The sequence below is a fragment of the Pseudorasbora parva genome, chromosome 14 (assembly GCF_024679245.1).
Source record: "Pseudorasbora parva isolate DD20220531a chromosome 14, ASM2467924v1, whole genome shotgun sequence".
NCBI classification, from domain to species: domain Eukaryota; kingdom Metazoa; phylum Chordata; class Actinopteri; order Cypriniformes; family Gobionidae; genus Pseudorasbora; species Pseudorasbora parva.
In genome coordinates this window covers 43,028,845-43,050,983 of record NC_090185.1, presented here as the reverse complement: position 1 = coordinate 43,050,983, position 22,139 = coordinate 43,028,845, and the positions used below count along the sequence as shown (strand labels likewise).

At 37.8% G+C, this 22,139-nt stretch overlaps 1 pseudogene; it reads left to right on the top strand.

Annotated features, from left to right (window-relative positions):
• Window positions 1-8,301: 8,301 nt before the first annotated feature.
• On the top strand, window positions 8,302-20,928 carry LOC137040645 (coiled-coil domain-containing protein 106-like; annotated as a pseudogene).
• Window positions 20,929-22,139: the final 1,211 nt, after the last annotated feature.

The following is a 22,139-nucleotide window of genomic DNA, read 5'->3' as shown; positions in this document are numbered from 1 at the left end:
ACCAGAGAAACTCTCGAGTTATTGAACAGTGACCCATGGCGAATGGAGAGTGTAATTCTGCGATGAGTGTTTCTTCGACATGACCTAAGAAAACAGTGCAAAATATTAGTAAATCTAAGAAGGAAGTTCCTGTATAGGCAAAATTATATTAACTCCGTTGCATTTCTGAATAAGAGACAAACCTTAGCCAATCGTGTCTTTATAAAGATTTAATCCTTGCAAGAATGAATCCACAATCAACCAGGCAATGCCTGCGTCGAGTGTGAACTGGGGAAACAAAGAAAGGTTCAAGCTTTTATACCCGTGTCAGTGTTTTACAAAAACAAAAGGAAAGATGAAACAAATGTCTCCCCCCCAACCCTTTTGTCATGGGACACAATGGTCCCTGTACCTACAGAGGGAAAGTAAGAAACACACACACATACATGGCCCCCCTTCTGTCTTAGAACTCATTTAAATGAAAAGCAACAAACAGTGGTCTTAGATCTAATTTAGATTAGCCGACACCTCTGATGAGGGAAAACTCTCAAACTAGGGTTCCCGTCCCTACCCCCTGGGTTTCAAAAGACACTGTCTTATGGTGTTTTATTATGGCAGAAACAGATGTTGACTTCTTGTGTGAACTCAAACATAAATTATAAAAATTTCTTCAACAATTCCCCCTTTTATCATTCTTTGATAACTCAAAAGAAAAATTTAAAATGTGTATTAATGTTGTTCTCTTCAAGCCTCACAGTCCAGGCGCTCGAAAAGGGTGTCATGGCTTTGCTTGCTCCGTCCTTTTAGTTGCCAAGATGAATCCCACAGTTGTACGCCCAGAAAGTCAGGAGGATTAGTCTTTGATGTGCTTGTATTCTTTTCTGCTCTCTTAATGAAAAGGCACCACCTCTCTTCAGATGGACCAACTATGGTTGTATATCTTGTCCAATCACCTTCTATGCGCGTCTCGATTTTGCTGGCTTACAATAGGTTCTAACTTGAGAAATGGTTGCCTCAGCGCCACGTTTTGCCAGTTTCTCTGCTCCTCAGATCATAATGCCAAGTGATGTTTGTGTTTGATCTTGGCCCGCACAGACGTGTGCCTCCTGCTCCTCTCCTCTCAGCTCCTTCTCCCCTGTCTGCAATGGCTCGCATGCACCCACGTCTCTCTCTCTCAGCAACCTTGACGGCCATTTGTGTCGTCATCAGCATGACAAAAGCTCTAGCCACTTTTACGCCTTCCAGCTCTAAGGTCCCATATCACCATATCGGGTCCCTTAACCTGCACACAGATCTTAGACAAACAGCAAAGACATTTCTTTTGCAATAATTCGCAATTCTATTGATGTAAGCTATTGTTTACCCCCCTTCCATTCCTATGAATGGTGGTTTTCCGAAAACTTTTTTAAATGGTCTCAGATTTGCTGTAGGCCTCTGTTGTTGTTGTTGTTGTTGTTGTTGTTGTTGTTGTTGTTTTTCAAAAATGTTCATCAAATACTCAAATACTGTACCGCAGACAGTTTAGTTTTTTCAAAAAATTTCATCAAATACTGTACCCCAGATAGTTTTATATTTAATAATTCCCCCTTTGGCTGCCTGGTCATCCATGCAGCCATCTAGCATAATGATCGAATAATTTTGGGGGTAAACAAGGCTTGTCATCACCACACCATTTTGAATGGTGCAGCCACATCATTTCCACAGCTGTCTCTGCTGTTGTGGCGAAGGTCTCCATACTCTGTAAAGAAGTGAAAGCATTTTTTTGTTAATTTCACATATCAAAAGACATTATGGTTCCTTTGACTGCTGCTCTGCCCCGGCCTTTGCAGCCTCATCTGCTCTCACGTTTCCTGTTGAAATCAAATCTTTGTTATTAGTGTGCGCTGCGCATTTACAGATATCAACCCGGCCAGGCAAGAAAAATTGCGTCTAGAGGAACAGACCCAATTCGCAAAATGGCGAGATGGTTTCCAGTGTTTTCACAATGCCCCAAAATCATGGGCAAATCCGAACGCAAAACATAACTGTGTGTAAATTGTTACACCTGTACCTTTCATCAACATGCTTCAGTCAGGGCTTCAGTCTTAACCAGGCAATCTTTATCTTGATTCTTTCGTGTTTCAGTGAAAGTAAATATACGATTTATATTTCATATCTGCAAGCCGGGCTAAGTGAGTAAGCACTGTCACTGCACTCCTGTCAATTTAGGGGTGTGAAACCTTCAAAATCCAGCACACGACACCTCGTTGCTATCAACTGTTTAGTGACACGTCAAACATTCCTTGGACAGACCCCCAGTCCCTCCTCAGAGACCAAATACACACTCTTAGAAAACATGAAGGAAGAAACAATCATTGTTTCTCTTGATTAATCCAAATCATCACAGACTCCAATAGAGGTCCAATTCAAATTGAACAACAAAAAATAAGTAATATATAGATAATAATTAATCTAAGCCCTTAAGTCTATATATATAAACATCCTTCAGTTTATGTTTGTGCTTTGCCCACAGTTCAGATGACTCCTCTGCCCAGGCATGACTTATGTTTAAAGCTCAAATGTCTGAGGTCACTATCCTCAACCTCAACTTCATGTTTATATCTAGATCTGTACAGTTTCTCACTGTACATCATATTCTTATGAACATAAATCAAAATGTATTAATGTTGAAAACTTTATCAGAACGACATAATTATGTGGTTGTATCACATTCAATTAGCTCGTTCACTCATCTTTCTCTTGTGACATTAATGATTAATCATATTCAATACCCAATTCTTTATCAATTAGGATATAATACGGTATAATATGATATAATAATTAGGATTTCCTTCAAAGTACATTTTTTTCATCCAATGTTTTGTCAATTAAAACTCCAAAATTATCATAATTTTACCAAGAACTTACAAATGGTTTTCATATTATTTAATCTTCTTTTCTTTTCGGCTGTTCCCTTCAGGGGTTGTCAAAGAATCATCTTCCTCCCTCTAGCTCAATTCCTTAGTGCAACTGTCTCCAAACCACACACCATCGCTGGTCTCTCACAACGGTCCCGTACACCTTTCCTTTCTCTTTTATCAATCAACAGACTTGACACCTTTCTCCACCCATTCCAACCTGCCTGCACAGACTTCTTCCCCTACTTCTCTTTTCCCTGTAAACCTCACTGTTCCACTTGGTTTCTTCTCATTCATACACATGTATGCTGTCTTTCTGCCTTCATTCCTCTTCTCTCCATATCAAAACCTCCACCTTTCTAGACTTTACCCCACCTGCTCCCTGCTGTCATACAAATTACTTTAATAAAGTATTCAAATTTGTACTATAATTCCAAAATTTATTTTAAACTTGTTTTAAAACAATCCCTATTTTTACCTCATCTCAATCCCAGTCACACAGAGAGCATCACAGTCCTTTTAATTTTATTTTTATTATTCTCTTACATTAATTGTAGTTCTGTTTATAAGTCAAATGTCATGCTTTCCTTCTTATGAACCATACAACTTAAACTTTTTTTATTTTTATTTTTACTATTTTTTTATTTTATTTTATTTTTTATTCCTTTGTTCGCCCTCCAGCATTTCATAAATGCGATGGAGTCTCTGGATAATTTCAATAGTGACTTCAGCCAATCTGTCACTTTGTCTCTGTCTCTAAATCTATAGCATTTACTAATCCAGAGTGTAATTCAACATCATAAATGACAAAAGTAGTCATAACTACCCTTAATAGACAGAGCTGGATATCAATCCACTTAAAGCTTCGTCCCAATTTAATTCTGGATCATCTTCTTTATCAGATTCAGAATAATCAGCTTCTTTTAAAGTTTGTTGTTTAACTTTATTATATGTAGTGCTAAAACACTACCTTAATCAGGACACATAAATATGAACTGCTCATTCTCAAAATTTGCTTCTACTTGGTTTCTTAACCAGTTTCAAATCATGTCTGTTCACTTTTAAGTTGTCTTTTAGAAGTCAGCTGATTCCAAATGTATTTATTTATTTATTTATTTTTCTGTCTCAGTTTTAACAGACACTGTGCCATCCCTGCTTCCACAAGCAGCCTCTCTCTCTCTCACTTTATCTCTCTCTGTCTCTTACACAGATAATCTTTTCAACAGCTTCTGAGACTTTAACTCAGAGCAACTTATAGTATTAAATTCTGTGAAATTGTTTCAAGTTATCTTGAGTTTAAATACCTTTGTTATCCAGACCTTCTTTTTAAACTTCAAATTTCGTCCTCATCTCAAAGCCATCACCATGTCTCTGAATTATCCTCTGCCATATCTAATGACCTGCAGGATTTAAAACTATGATAGAGACATATTAGTTCAATATCACACAGTTTTACTGATACCAATTAATAAATTTTGTTCTGATCTCCAGAAAAGTTAATGACAATCACCTCATGGTCTCAGCTGGCTCTTGAATGCCCCTTACCATCATAACTTTCCCTCAGGGTGCTCCCTGGCATTCCCTGGCATTCAAACACAATATATGCGGGTTTTTGTTTTGTTTTGGTGAGCGGTATTGAAGAACCTTTCTTTGGGGCAGACTGCTGTATCTCTGTCTGGACTCTCGGCCCCTACAAGACACAGCTCCCCCCACACAGTGAGTCTGATTGCCTCATACAGACATCTGTTCAACTTTACACACCTCACATAGACTCCACCCTCCTTTTGGGGGCGGAGCTTGAGTGTCAGCGTGATCCCCCTGGCTTAGGTTGTTCTGCGTCAGGCCACACAGAATCTTACCCGTCATTGGGAAAATCACTTCGTGCCCACTCCCCGCTTGAGATCTTTGACCCTCAACAGGATCGGCTGTGTTTTGGAACTTTGGGGAAAGTGCATTCAAGAGTCACTAGAGCCGTTTGGTCTGCTTACTATTGGTAAAACATGGAGACAGGTTAATTACAACACAACTTAATCATTAAAATTAATAGATTATACTCAGTACATCTGGTCATAACAATTTAATGTTCTGTGACCAAAGCCATCAGTTCTGTACATGGTGGTGGCTAAGAGCAGGCATGGAAGTTACTGGTCATATAACAGATTAGTCTAAAATTTCAGTTCATTTTGTAGTCTATATTTGAAAAATTTGAAATATTCTTCATGAATATTTATCATTGCCCTCCCATTGGCAATCGTTTATTTTTTATAAATCTTTGTCTCTATGATTGTCAGCTGATGCCTTGTGTCTTTATCCTATGACATACTGTGACATTAGTCCACATATCAGCTTTGAGCTAATTTGGGAAGAGAGAGAGACTCTGAGGCCTTCAGGGCTGGCACACTGCATTCTCACAAACTTTTCACTCTTCACACTACCTCAGTGTAAGACCTGGCTATGAATTAAAATTGGTTCCAAATAGACATCAGACATTTTCCTTTTAACTCTATTCTTGGACTGAGATCACATTTCCAAATAATCAACCCAAAACATCAGCTTCTAGGTTTTCCAACAAATTAACTCACCTATAGTTATTTCAGCAATCCAATTTCAGTCAAATAAGCATTATCAAAGTTTTGCAAAAGTGAGAAGAGCAAGAGCATATTTATTTTAAATCCTCTACATCAAAATGTATGTATCTTTGCAACATATTTTATCGTCTTTAATTTTATCTCATAATTAAAATTAAAATTATCACAACTCCTTCTTTCCAAAAAATAATTATTTAATTTATTCTTTATTTAGTTTCGTTTTCAAAATTTAGTCTGGTGGTCTCGTTTTGCCACATTTTCAACACCTTATGGGTGAGTGGACACAGTTATGTGCAAAAATGCCCCGCTGACCACACATTTTATTCAGCAATCGACATTTCAGTCTGGTTCCCAGTCTGTTAGGCGGTGTCTAAAGCGGCAATCGCTCGGACAGTCAGAGAAGAGCTCTGGTCCAATAAAACATACAATGTCTTGCAATTAATGGTATCATTCATCTGCTTTTTCAAAACAAAAATCACATTTAGCTATCAGATTCCCTCAGTTACTGGGATCTTTCCTTCAGGGTTTAATGTTATCAGATTATACAATCCCTCAGTTACTGGGATCTTTCCTTCAGGGTTTAATGGCATTCCACCCATTTTACAACCCATGAATAAGCATTAACACCTAGAAATTTGAATTTCTTTTGTTCTCAATTTATTTGTAGCCAGTTAAGTTGCCATATAATTTTCTAAACATAATTTAAACATTGCTGGCCATTTTCTTAATACGTTCTGCTTATTTATTTCAATTGCTATCTTCAGAGCAGAGCTGCTTACAGCATTTGCTCTCTAGTCTCAAAATCTTTATTCAGACTAATCAAGTTACTCATCATGCCATTCAAATTTTTAGCTCTAATTTATTTATCATAAATTGTTATCCATTGCTTAATCTCATACTCACCAGCGATCTTTAAACAGCTGTGGCTTCTGTGTGATCAGACAACATTTTCCTTTCCCTGCTATCAGTTTCATTCAACACTGTTATTTTGCATTTCTCACACACATCCCCCACAACAGCCCTTTGATTAATCTCCTCTCTTCAACAGACCACTTTCAGCCTGGTGAAACACAGCATTCCCTCTTTTGGAAATCATGATTAATTCAATTAATTTCTCTATACCTTGCATGCATTTTTGGCCATATAATTTTCCCATTTGACAAAAACACCGGTGTATCATATTCTGCTAGCTTGCTTTGGGATTTTCCCCATATTGGCAGTCTGAGTTTGTGGCTGTTCGCGTGCACGCTAGTAATCTGTCGGACGTCTCCGTACAGATCTTATCCTTCACCCAGACCAGACGGGAGGACGCTTACCCAAGCACCCTTACTGATCCTTCACCCAGACCAGACGGGAGGACGCTAACCCTAGCGTCCTTACTGATCCTTCACCCAGACCAGACGGGACGGACGTTAACCCAAACGCCCGATTTTCGCCCTCGTGATTTCAGTTTCACCCCGTAAAACACATAAATTCACGATGCATTTGCCACAGATTCAGACCCCCAGTATGGTTAATCCCTATCAATTAAAATTTCAATTTAACCAAATTCTATTTAAAATTCTTCCCCAAATTTTTAAGTTTGTCTCTTACCAGAAGCGTCCCGTTGCCACCCCGGGTTCGTTTTCTCTAATTCCAGTGGTTGGACCCTCCAGGACCCCTAGAGCAGCCGGCCCTTCTCCCTGAATCAGTCGGGGTAAGGCTGTGACTCTAACGTCCAGGATGATCGGTCACCGTCCGCTCTCAGGGTCCGGAAGGCACATCCAAGGAATCCCACTTCTGACACCAAAATGTATAGGCAAAATTATATTAACTCCGTTGCATTTCTGAATAAGAGACAAACCTTAGCCAATCGTGTCTTTATAAAGATTTAATCCTTGCAAGAATGAATCCACAATCAACCAGGCAATGCCTGCGTCGAGTGTGAACTGGGGAAACAAAGAAAGGTTCAAGCTTTTATACCCGTGTCAGTGTTTTACAAAAACAAAAGGAAAGATGAAACAAATGTCTCCCCCCCAACCCTTTTGTCATGGGACACAATGGTCCCTGTACCTACAGAGGGAAAGTAAGAAACACACACACATACATGGCCCCCCTTCTGTCTTAGAACTCATTTAAATGAAAAGCAACAAACAGTGGTCTTAGATCTAATTTAGATTAGCCGACACCTCTGATGAGGGAAAACTCTCAAACTAGGGTTCCCGTCCCTACCCCCTGGGTTTCAAAAGACACTGTCTTATGGTGTTTTATTATGGCAGAAACAGATGTTGACTTCTTGTGTGAACTCAAACATAAATTATAAAAATTTCTTCAACATTCCCTAAAATTATGTTAACGTTAACTAGGCTATCCAAATAACGAATTAAACTATGTGCCTGAAGTTAACTTACTTACCATATGTAACCATCAGGTCCACTGCGTGTTGTAATTCGCATCTTTTTTCCACAGCTGCGGCAACTTGGTGCCTTGCACAGCAAGCCTTTCTTCTGTAGCCATTTGATTATTTTTTTTCTATGTTTTCCACTACTGCACAGGCGTATTAACTTATTTAATTGCCTTGAGCACATAGCCATCTAGATTTACTGTCCGATTTGAAATTTTTGGCGCGACGCTGGTAAATGGCTGCCTAGTGCCTACGTGAAACGTGACATTGACGTAAGTTGGTTTTGATTGGCCTGTTGCATTGTGAACCGTCCGGCGCCAACTTGATCACTATCAGGATCATAGACTGAACGGGATTTAGGAGTATTTCTACAGCATACAGGTAACGTTAGTCTCCCATTTGTATTACCAATTTAAATCCTCTTACTTACCTAACGTTACATCCACACGACAGTATGCCACGAAAGAAAGGGGCTTCTCTGAAGAGGAACTGCCTCCAAGGCAGCGCACCTGATGCCATTGACCTCTTGGACAAAGGTAACAGTTAGCTAACTTAACATGTCAGCTCTTCTTATGACCTAATGTTAGCTAGTAGTACCACTATGATGATTATTTATTTTACACTTAGTTTTCAGAGACAATTTAATTAGTCATCACGTCATGAGGGTTGCATGCGCTTACTGAATAAATTCTGAATTATCTCTTATTAGCCATCATAAATAACAGAAAAAGAGAGAAAAGATGCAAGTAACGTCAAGAGATTAATTTTGCGTAACTCGGATTAGACTGAAGTCATGGACTGCTTCAGTGTTTTTTGATTGCTTTCTAATATATTCCCAGTTTCAATAACCATTTTGTTTTCATGCTAGTGCTACTGCTAGTACTATATTTCTATGTTGTCTTTATTTCTAATTTAAAAAAAACAATAGGCCTAAACAATTTCATTAACGGTTCTTAGCTTTGTTTTGTCTTTTCTGTAGTCAGATATGCTTTTTTCTCCACCAATAAATGAATAATCATCATTAAAATTTCAAGAGCAATAATCAACCATAATGATTTTGTCTTAATATTGCAGCTTTACCTCTATATTGACTTATATAATATAATGACTGAATAATTTTTTTACAGGCTATTTATCTTATGAAATGTAAATGTACATGAGCATCATTAACCACTATGTGTAAATAAACACAGTAAATATCATGTCACATGCAGCTTATGTTCCACCTTTGCAGTGTAAAAATTGTTTTCGTTGATGGTGGTAGTAACCGTTTGTAGAATTGTGATTGAATAAAGTAATTTAAGTATTTGAAAAATGCAGATACACAGGTTTTAATAAGGTAAAACTGCCCTCTATACAGTGCTTGTCAAATGTATTACACCTCCGTCACCTGTCAAAATAAAGAGAATGTATTTTCGGATTCTGTCAAAAAATGGTTTAAAAACTAAAAATATTATTGTAATTTCTTATGCAAATAACTAAGTGAAACAAATATTTTTTAATCACACAAAATAACCAAAAAAATGTAATGATTTGTATGGCCTATCCTGGTCTTGATAACAGTTTGCATTCTTCCTGGAATTTGTATGTACTTTTCCACAGCCTCTGTTGTTATTGACTTCCAAATAGTTTCAAGTTGTTCCCAAAGACTTGCTTTTCATAAAACATTTTGTGTGGTCTTTAAATCGACTAAATCCCAAATTTGTTTGTAAAATTATTATATTTAAGCTTTAGAAACACTACTGTGTCCTGGTGTAGATTAACTATTACAGAAACTTTAAAAATATATATTTTCGTAATCGCCAACACTGTTAGTTTAGGGCAGATATGGTGCAAACCTTACATCACACACACCCACACAGATATACATAGATTAAAAATTGATTATCATTGACTATAGTTTTGGAACACTGAGCCATTTTAGGCTAAGCCTTTTCACGTTAAAGGGTTAGTTCACCTAAAAATGAGATGTCTGTCATTAACTCGTCTCCCTAATGTCGCTCCACACCCGTAAGACCTCCGCTCATCTTCACACACAGTTTAAGATATTTTATATTTAGTCCGAGAGCGTATGCAAGTGTATGCACACTATACTGTCCATGTCCAGAAAGGCAATAAAAACATCATCACAGTAGTCCATATGAGACATCAGTGGGTTAATTAGAGTCTCTTGAAGCATCCAAAATACATTTGGGTCCAAAAATAACAAAAACTATGAATTTATTAAGCATTGTCTTCTCTACCGCGTTTTACTCCAAAAAGATTCAAACCGTTAATGAATCAGTGAATCGATCAATGTTTCGGGTCGCCAATATCACATGATTTCAGCAGTTTGGCAGTTTGACGCGATCCAAATCATTGATCGATTCACTGATTCATTAACCGTTTGAATCTTTTTGGAGGAACACGGTCATATTTTTTGATATTTTTGGACCCAAATGTATTTTGGATGCTTCAAGAGACTCTAATTAACCCACTGATGTCACATATGGACTACTTTGATAATGTTTTTATTCCCTTTCTGGACATGGACAGTATAGTGGGCATTGACTGCATATGTTCTGGGACTAAAATATTCTTAAACTGTGTTTCGATGATGAACGGAGGTCTTACGTGTGTGGAACGACACTTGGGTGATTCATTAATGAAATTAATTTCATTTTTGGGTGAACTAACCCTTTAAGTATTGATGAATGTCCCTGATGCAACATTGCATCAGTTTGGCTACATTTGTCAGACGATAACATTATCCTTTTATGTTTTTACAAGATGATCCGGCCAAGCAAATAGATGAAGAATACCATGGAAAAGACGATGATAATGACTTATCTATTGTTGAAGTGGCATCTCCAGAAGCAGGTGAGTTTGTATTTACTTAATGGGGAACTAAACAGGGTTGTGTTTCCCAAAAGCATTGTAAGCCTAATTTCATATCATACAGACCATTGGTGGCAATTGTTATACGATCAACTTAGGCTTACGATGCTTTTGGGAAACGCAGCCCAGGTTGTATGCATTTTAAATTTATGAAACCGCAGCTCTAGCTGAGGTCTTGTCCACTTTTTCTGTCAACAATGTATGACATGTAGTTCTCTCAAAGTTAACTCAAATGCATGCCATTTAATTTTTGTCCAGCTTTAACGCAATTAACGCAGCATCTGTTATTTCTGTAGTACATCCTTTAGTTATACGATTGTGCTCTTATCCACGCAAATTGTTTTAACCATTCATGAATGACAAGACAAAAAAGAACATCCTGACACACACAACACTCAAAAAGACTTGCACGCCAGTATTGCGCTTGAACGAACAATAACACACACATTTATACCAAAATATTTGTTTTGTCGAGGAACAGTCTTAAAGGGTTAGTTCACCCAAAATTTTTAATTATGTAATTAACTCCTCTCCCTAATGTCGTTCCACACCCGTAAGACCTCCGTTCATCTTCATACACAGTTTAAGATATTTTATATTTGGTCCGAGAGTGTATGCAAGTGTATGCACACTATACTGTCCATGTCCAGAAAGGGAATAAAAACATCATCACAGTAGTCCATATGACATGGACAGTATAGTGTGCATACACTTGCATACACTCTCGGACCAAATATAAAATATCTTAAACTGTGTGTGAAGATGAACGGAGGTCTTACGGGTGTGGAACGACATTAGGAAGAGTCCTTAAAGACATAAATTTCATTTTGGGGTGAACTAACCCTTTAAATTAGTTAAATAAAATCTAACTAGTAAAGAGTACAGTAGTGAGAGAATGAAATGCGTGAGATCCTGTCAGCAGTTGCAGGTCTTAGTGGCAGCAGCCTATTTATCTCTGTCAGTAAAGTTAACCGAAGAACAAAGGGAACAGAGAAAATTACTCATTGCTCTTGACTAAAGAAAGCTTGTAGCGTACTAAGATTCATCTATTTTTAATTTATGCAGTGCAGTGTTTTTAAAACCTTATTCAATTCTTGTATATGATAGGAAAGGTACAGGTAAATATGACATTTATTATGTTTTTAAGTGAGAATTATTTTAAATTCTAGTATTTGAAGCCTGACAATTGTTTTAAATTTGGACTTTTTTAGTTTTCATCAAAACATTAGTATAAATTACTAATATCCGTGATACTGGCCTTCATATATGAAAACTGTGATACCGCTGATTTTCTATTACTTTTTCATAAAAAATATGTTGTTACTTTGTGTCAGGATTCCGGTGTGATTTGCTCTAATTGTTTGTTTACCCCTTGTTTCCACATGTACACTCTCTGTCTCCTCCCTCCTCGTTATCTCTGATTGTTTTCCACCGTTGTCTCGTGTTCATCTCTCTATTTAATGTCCTGATGTTTTGTTCTCATTGTGCGTTTGTTGTTTCCTCCTGTGTGATCGCTGCCGTGTGTTGGCCGGTTCGTGTTGATTTTTTGTTTGTTTCTTTTTGTTTTTGCATTCACCTTTTGTTTTGCCTCCAGGACTCAGCTGAGACTGTGTTTGCCCGGGCCGTTCTCCTTTCACCTGTTTGTTGGATCTCTGTGAGTCTCTCTCTCTCTCTCGTCCTCTCCTGTGGATTCCTCCTTGGATCTTTGGATTTCTGCTGTCAAGCGTATCTCGCCACTAGACTGAGCTGTCTTCTTCGCTTCCCTTCGGTACTGTGTATTGTAGAAGATTTTTATTATTGAATTTAATGTAAAATAAGCTGTATATAAGACACTATTAGATATTGGCTGTTTGCTGAGGTTGTGTTTGCCCTGTTTTAAGTTCTTGGGGACCTTGACAACGTGCTTGAAAATGACATGTAGAAGATGCATGATGGACAGAAAAAGAACTGGGAATGCTGTGACATATGAGCCAGGAAACCAACTGGAAAACTAGCTGAAGGTTGTGACCATTTTGGGAAAGCAGCTGGGTATATATGCTAGGTAAACCAAAAAACTGGAGTTGTCTCCTGCAGGGGAAACTCGGCTTTGTTAATTTGAATAAAGTCTTTCTGAAATCAAATGATCTTTGGGAAATGGTTTTTGCAAGAAGAAAATTTCCAACATATTTGGCGACCACGAAGGGACTGGCTTCGGAGCTGATGACAAACCACTGCAAGCTTGATGACCTTGAATGATCAACACAAACATCAAGTGGCCACTATCTTGAGGTGAGCAAATTTTTGCTTTTTCTTAAGTTTGTGTTGATCACCAGGGCTCGCTTGGAAGTGGTAAGTCACTAAAAAAGCTTCTCCAAATTTAAAGAACTAAAGAAGGAATAAGGATCTTTGATTTCAGAATAATTGCATGATCTGTATAAGCATGAATACAGGGTAAGTTTACCGGTTCGGCTATATTACGAACGACTGAGGTAAACAAAGGTTGATCTGTATAAGCATGAATACAGGGAAAAGGTTAATCTGTGTCAATGCATGCACACAGATGGAGTTTGCCGGTTACCGGTTCAATTAGTGAGCGACTGCTCGGGGCAAACTGAAAAGGAAAGTTTTACGGATACCGCTTCTGTTATCAAAGTATAACAAGAAGGACTGCACGGGTAAAACGATCGTTTGGAATACCGGTCTGTTGAAGTTCAGCAGGCGTCTGTATGGGTAAACGATAAGGTTATGTCTATGATACCGCTTTGCTATAAAGCAAAGGACTGAATGGATAGGCATGGAAATTTTACGTCTTTGATACTGCTCTGTCATAAACGACAGAGGTCTGAATAGTTAGACGGGATAGTGTAAAAGACTATGGATACCGCCTTGTTGTAAAATTACAGGGGACTGCATAGATAGTCTAATCGTTTGGAATACCGGTCTGTTGATGTTCAGCAGATGTCTGAATGGGGAAACGATAGGTTATGTCTATGATACCGCTTTGCTTTAAAGCAGAGGTCTGAATGGATAGGCATGTGAATTTTACGTCTTTGATACCGCTCTGAGATAAACAACAGAGGTCTGAATGGTTAGACGGGATAGTGTAAAGACTTTGTGTTGAGGAAGTATCTGTGTGGGATCCTGTGTCTTGTCTGACTGTGTCTGTGGGTAAAAATAGTGACCCCCTCCCTGGTCACTTGAGAACAGTGAATGAGAGAATGAGCCCAGGAACTTAAATGTGAGGTATTGAAAATAAATAAAGGAAATTAGAATATTGTTTCAATGTATTAGTTCTGCAGAATACTGTAATATGATATATATAAAAAATAATAATATATATATATTTATTTGATAAATGTAATTATTTATTTTAATAGATGAATAAATAATAAGATTGCACGTGCTTAAAGTATTATATATTATATATGAAGACGTCTAAAAATGTCTATCTCTTTATCCCTAGAGGACAGTATGAGAAAGTATTCCAATGCAGAGAATTATGCTTGTGTTAAAATAACTTGTGCATTGAGCTGAGTGAGAGCGAGATTGGGTGACCAAGTTTAAAGAAAAGTTTCAACATTTATAGATAATTTGCAACAATCATAGGACCTTAGAGAATGGGACTTGGTGGTTCAAATTAAACCAAGAAAGAATTCCTGTTGGTTGAGAAGTTTTATTTGCCAGATTATTTTTATCCCAGCATGTGAATATAGAAGAATGAAAAGTATTTAGCTGTATTACACTCAGTATCATTAGGATAGATTATTGTCTTTCTTTTCTGCATACTGCAACGAAGAACTTGCTTCACTAAAAATAGAATGAAGGAACTGCTGTAGTCAACCAGTGACATTTGATAACTAGTGAAGAAAAGGGTTAGAGAATGGAATTTAGAAAAAGAGCTGATTGCTCAGATACAACTGGAATTAGAAGATATAAAAGTTCAATTTGATTCATGCAGATCTCTGAGTGTTCACATTTCAGATGGCTTCAATGACAGTGCCTTGACCACTGAAGCAACAAGTGGGGAAAGGTGAAGACGCGGCTGCAGAGAGAAGAAGAGAGTGGATGATGGGCTTTTTTCAGCTCCCCTCCTGAAAGGAGAAGATGACGCTTTCCAAAAGGTCAGCATGGAAAAAGACTGATTTAATGCAGGGAAAGGTGAAACTTTCACTTGAGGCTTTCCCGAGAACAGAGACAATATCCTGACATGCAAAACTTTGACAAGATCAGTCAAAAGCTAAAATGGAGAAGAGGCTGAGAAACGACAGAGCCTAAGTTCCACTCGACAACACCAGGACTTCACAACAGGCCTTTGAGTGACATCCGGCTGACGACACATGCAGAACAACAGCCGAGGAGCTTCAAAAGACTGATGATCTATACAGAATGAGTGACATCGATTCCCTGACGGGCGGCACAGGTGCGGCATCTACAATGATCACTCTAGAGTCTGCTTCAAATTTGTTAGTTATGATAATCACTTAATTCATCTTGATAATTCACTGGTCTCATAGCAGTTCTTTGTATTCTCTGCTAAACTAACCTTCTCTGCTTTTTCAGTATAGGCACCAGTCCAGCCCTATGTCTGATGAAAAAAAAAAAAAGAGAAAAGAAAAACACAGTGCATTGACAGACAATAGTGGGTGTTCAACTCACCTAATAGTTACAACTGAGGCTGGATTTGGTATAGTAAGGGCTAGAATGTTAAACATCTAGGGCTAAAATCATTAAATATGTATTCATTGGTTAAGAAAATATAGACACGAGATGTCTCACAGAAAAATATGGTAGGTAAACTGAATGTTGGTCACTCCATCTTGTTTAGTAATTTAATCTTACTAGAGCTGGATTAAATAATAATAACTCCAAAGTCAAAAACATGAAGTCAGAATGCTGTCATCAGTGGGATAACGAGATAAAAATATTATTGGCCAAGGATCCATGATAATGAAGAGATCTCCAATATCATTCTTAAAGAAGCTCATGAGCAACAGCAAAAAGAAAATTACAAACTTAAAATGAGACGAACAAATTATTAAATGCACTTGAGAAATTACAATTGACTGTCTCAACTGCACCATAACTAGGTCTACTATCTATTAGACTTTGTGAGAAAAAGAAAGGTTTATGTACAGGGAATGCTACAGTGCCATGTTCAGACCTTGTGGCATTGTTCCTCAATTAGAGCACAACCTGTTGAAGCAGAAACAAAAATACATGATGGGGGTGATGGGCATGGGGTGTGAGTGTGGGTGTGATACAATGTGATTGATGGCCGTGGAGTGTGAGTGGATTGACAGAGAGTGTCTGAAGAGACACTAAGGCAAAAATATATTTTGCCAAAACAGCTGTATTTAAATTTAGTATGTGGGCCCACAGGGCAAATTATGCCCAATAAAACAATGACCAAGGATGAATTTGGTTAAGCTTCCTGGTCAATACTTTTGTGGTAAAAAAGAGGGAAAAATATTGCCACATTTGCGCTGCGCATAACATATCTACATTTCTTTACAGCATATCGCTATGGAGCTGGCGGAGCGGATTCAAAAGTGTAATATTATGTAACTGTTAACTTGAGCAAAGTGGGTTGAGTGCTTTCCATATGCATCAGAAATTAGGAAAGGATAATGAGACACAAAACAATGAAATAACTGAGTTGAATTGGCTAATTGTAAATAATAAATTTGAAACTCTTTGGGGAAAAATGGTATAAGACAAAAATGATTATGAATAAGGGGTTTAAGCCCTGCTAGTGATGTAAGTTGAGAGCCCTAAAAGGGGACAGGACAGCACTCAGCCTCACAAAAGCTTTTCACAGGAACAGTGGGACAGACGAGCAGATGATTATTATATGTTGTTGTCACTAACAAGAAACGGTTTAGTCTCAATTATAGGTGACAGGACCTCAATTCCAGGAAGGATTCCAGTATGATCCAACAAAAAGAACCAGTGAATGCACATTGTGATCTCATAAGAAGAGTGTGCATTGATCACCAGAGGACACTTGAGTTCATGCTTCTCATCTTAAAATACATCAGCCAGCTTCAGCATTCCCACATACCATGAAGTAGGGGATACAGAGCGTACTAGTGACGTCTCTCCCTTACCAACGAGGGAAAGCCCATTGCAACGACTCGCAAAGAGTCACCCTGGTGAAGAGTTGCTCACAGAATGACCATCATCTCAACAAATGGAAAAAAGGGGATAGGCTGGACCAGAGATGCACAATGAAGGTTGCAGAGTGTTGAAAGCTCATAAGGAGCTATGCAAGGCAGAAGAATCAACCCAGAATTTCAAATGTTATGCTTTAGATCTCAACAGACGTATTAACAATTTAAAAACCCCAGTAAAATAAGACCTGATTAAAAAACAAGAGATAAAACTGCAAAACTGTAGAGGTGCAGATAATGAAAAATAAGACGGAAAAAAAAGGTTGAGATGCAAAAATACTTGTAAGAGCCCCATAACTTCAAAGAATAAGAAAATAAATAAATAAATATTATTACTACTACTAATAATAATAATACAGAAGAAGAAAAACGTAAAATGCAAACTATATCACTACCGTAGATAAAAGATTGAAGTTTAGACAATAGTAGTAGCAGATATCTTTGGACTTGTGGTAAAGAATGACTTCTAGCCTCTTTGCCACTAAGAAATGAGCGCTAGAGTACGGCTAATTAAAGCATTATCAATGAGAATCAGAACAACTTATAAAGGCTTACAAAGGTAGAACTAAAAGAGCTTATGAACAAGATCCTAATATAAAATAGATGACTCCAGAAGTATACCGAATAAATTTCAGTCTAAAGTTAAAACAAAGTTTGAATTAGGACTATAGGTATTACCACGAATTTCAATTTCAATTCAAAAGCTTGATAGCTTGATTTAGTAAGACACTATGATACAACTAATTTGAATATTTATCAAGTAGTGCTTACAGAACCACAACCAAATTTAATAAAAAGTAGGCCATTAGAAGGCAACAAAAGAAGGCCAAAAAAGATATTTGCCATTCAGATAAAGGACAAATTGTTGCAACAACCCTTTTAAACATTCTTCAATGTGCATAGTTTGTGACATCTAAGAATGTTGAGGGGGGAATAAGATATTAGATGATAAGGAAAGATTAATGAATATTTATAAGCAATGTAAGAATTTTCAGTCTGAACTGTGAACATTTGTGCCAAAATATCGAACAAAAGCACTAAAAGCGATAAGTAATTGATTAATGAACAAACACTTAAATTACACACAAGGGAGTTTTATTATTACGTTTCTACTTCTAATCAAGTTTTAGAGTTTTGTTAGTAGTAAAAAGGAAGAAATGATTGCTTCATGAGCAGCTTGAACTGAGCCACTAAAGCAATCAGTCAGACTGCATTAAACTTAAGTTAAAATTATATTTATTGTTAGTTTTTGTAATAAACAGGCAAGAATTTAAACAATCTAACAAAGAACTAAGTGTATTGTGATAACAAATGCAGAACAATATTCTGATCATTCATCATCTAAAAATGATTTTGACTAAAAGATTGCTTCTTCAGATTAAGGAATTAATAAGACTTTATAAAAATAGGAATTGATCAAAAAATAAGAAAGATAGTTTACCTTGGTTTAACCAACAATTATATGGATCAAGCAAAATAAAAACAGAAAATGGCTAATTTATATTTACTATAGTCAGGAGATTTAGAGATGATGCTTTACCTGTGCTATATAAGAACAATTACATGAAACAAATAGAATGAGACGGCAAAATAGGCAAGCCCTTAGTTGATTATTGGTTATTGGCAGACAAAGTTATGAATAAATTAAACAAGAGGCGTAAGAGCAGAAGTTAAAGAAAACTGGTTTAATTCTAGTGATTTGCTAAATAAGGGATGTCTTTAAAAGTTGCAATATTAAGATTGTTCTGTATCAACATGGTTATTGTTCTGCTGTGAAATTTTCATGTTAATATCACTAATTGTCAAAGCCATGGTTAAGCACATGGAAATGCTAAGAAGTTAAGATAATGAGACAACAATTAAGAGGGCAAACAAAGTATGTATGTTCATGCTTACAACAATGGTCTAGTTTTAAAGGGAGCAAAAGAATCTTTTACTCTTTTTGGAAAAAGAAAAAGAATACAAAGGAAAAAATACACCTAAAAAAGAAAGAAAAATGTCTGAAAAGAGATGTTTGGTTCTGATGCTCATCCAGAGTGTGGTTGCATAATCTGGTCTTTGGCAATGAAGAGTGAGTGACTTAATTTAAGTCATTAGGAAGCATAACTAAGGAAGCTAGATTTTGAAGCTACACGTCTGGAAGAAAGATACAAAATTGGGGCTTAGGTAAGCCCCAGAGGGGGGAATGTAGAAGATTTTTATTATTGAATTTAATGTAAAATAAGCTGTATATAAGACACTATTAGATATTGGCTGTTTGCTGAGGTTGTGTTTGCCCTGTTTTAAGTTCTTGGGGACCTTGACAACGTGCTTGAAAATGACATGTAGAAGATGCATGATGGACAGAAAAAGAACTGGGAATGCTGTGACATATGAGCCAGGAAACCAACTGGAAAACTAGCTGAAGGTTGTGACCATTTTGGGAAAGCAGCTGGGTATATATGCTAGGTAAACCAAAAAACTGGAGTTGTCTCCTGCAGGGGAAACTCGGCTTTGTTAATTTGAATAAAGTCTTTCTGAAATCAAATGATCTTTGGGAAATGGTTTTTGCAAGAAGAAAATTTCCAACAGTATCCTGTGAACTTTCGTTTGTCTTTCAACGTTGCTCATCGGTGTGTCTTGCCTTTTAGACTGGATCCGGTTGAGCGTGTATTGAGTTCCAGGGAGCACCGCATTACCGAGTTTTCTCCAGCTGCTCTGAGACTCGAGGAGGACTGTTCAGTATCGTTTGGGAGCATCACACTACCCAGTTTTCTACTGCTGCCCTGAGACCCGAGGAGGACTGTTCAGTATTGAGTGACACTTTAACCTGAGATCCGTTGTGGAAATTTCCTTCACTGTCTGCTCTCATCTTTCTAATAAATTTGTTAACTTGCATCAGATTCCAAAGTCTCATTCCTCACAACTTTGTCCTCCAAGGAGGAAGACTCCTCATGTCCTCCTTTATAAACAAAGACAAGCTGATTGTCATGGCCCAGGCAATAAAGGCACTTGAAGAGGAATGAGATTTTCTCCGTCAAACTGTCCTAAAACTCTCAAGTAAGAAAGATATCTGTTTTGCTCTGTTTTACTAAATAATTTAGTAATCACTGACTAGGATTTTTTTTAACTTCCACATCAATCATGAAATGCTGATTACTTTTCTAAGCTTGTTTGACTTTTTGTCTAACTAAATGTGTTATTGTGTTCTTAGACAGAGGGGTAAAGACGAAAGTGAAGAAACTCTTGGACTCCAGCACTGAATGCAGCAGCAGTGGCACTGATGAGGAGTCCCTGAGTTCTTGCTCCTCTTCAGAGTCATCTGATAGCAACATTACTCGGAAGAAGAAAAGAGGTCATAAAAAGAAGACCAAGAGAGCTACCAGGTCAAATACGAAGCACAGCTCACGTGGTAAGCGCATGTTCTGTTTTCGGATCTCATCTTTCTATCTTTCATGTGTATTTACTCCATACAACACATTGCACATATTAGTTATCATTCTCTCTGACTACAATTGGTACTGATATCGTCCCTGAAAAAATCAGTTGACCCCTATTATGGATGCATTTCCAATATTGTTAGAACAGTAACATATTTAGAAAATGTCTGAGAAATGCGAACATGATTTGTATGATAGGAAACTAATTGTAAAAAATGCTAGCAGTTCAAGAACACCAAGATTTTTTTATATGTTTGTGTGGTGTGTGTTTTAATTGGAAATTCATCAGTTTGATGCAAGTCTTGTTTTTTTCTGGTTTTAATTTTGTTATTCTTTCTACAGCAACAACCCCAGAAGATGTACTGAAGCGGTACAATAAAGTTCTTCACGCCTTCAAGAAAGAAGGGAGTATCAGTAAGGCATGCACCAAAGTCGGGGATGACCGAAATACACTGGCATTAACAGCTGTTGTGGCTGAAATACAGCTTGTTAATCCAGAGTTTTTCCGAAGCATCTCAAAGTTCAGAGTAAAGGAGGAGAAACTCTGCGGAGTCACTGACAGCAGACCTAAGGTCTGACATAGAAAAATCCAAAAAAGAACGTAAACTGCTGCCAATAAAATATAAATTGAGATAGAAAAACAAAACCTCCAATCCACTTATTTAATCTCGTTTAGATATTATTGTTGAGGTACATTTTGTAATTCATGCCAGTGCACTGTGCCATACTGCGATATTCCTTAAACCATGATCAAAATTGTCAAATTAACCTCAGTAACCATTTCAGAACAATAATTAATATCAAGAATTATACACTGCTTCAGAATCTGTTAAACCCTGAGTTTAATGCTTGTTAATAAACATTGTTTATCTTTATTAAATGTTCCCCCCTCTTTTTTGCAGTCCTCTATACTTGATTTACCGACAAGTAATCAATGTTTAATACTTAGACATTTTACCCATGAAATTGTTAAATTACTTTTAAGTGGGAAGTTCCTATGAAATTATCATGTAACAACAATGATGGTACACAACATTGACCCCTAACAATTACACTTTATATTAAGTGGACAGTTCCTTAGGAGTTACCATGTAAGTACACTGTAAATACAGTGTTTAACTGTCACGTCACATACAAAGGAAAAGGTGCGAGGACTCAAGTGCAGGAAGAAGTGATAATTTATTAACAAAATAAAACATAAATACAAAACAAACACCCACGAGGGGGCAAAACACATAATAGAACATAAACTAAAACTCAAAACATACCAACAGAAGTCACTGGGGGAACGGAAGACGTATACATGAAACAAGGATCCAACACAGACTGACAAACACAAGGAGCTTATAAGGGGAAGAAATTAAGAAGGAACAGGTGGGAGAAATCAACAGTAATCAGACAATGACAGGAGCACATGCTCAGAATGACAAAACCCACATGTGCACACAAGACAGGACAGGCATGTGACACTACCCCCTCCTTAAGGAGCGGCTACCAGACGCTCCTCTAGGGATGGGCGCGACAGACCAGGAAGGGAAAGACCAGGGCGGGATGGCCCGGGGGGGCACGGGAGGGACGGCCCGAGGGGGCACGGGAGGGACTGACCGGGGGGGCACGGGAGGGACAGGGGAAACAGACAAGGAAGGAACAGACAAGGGAGGGGTCAACAAGGGACACATGAGAAAAACAAAAAGTTCAGACACCCAGGGCGGCACGGGCAGGGCAGGGCGCCGGGGCGGCGCAGTCAGAGCAGGACGCCTCAACGGCGCAGGCAGAGCAGGACGCCTCAACGGCGCAGGCAGAGCAGGGCGCCTAAGCGGCGCGGTGAGAGCTGGACGCCTGGGAGG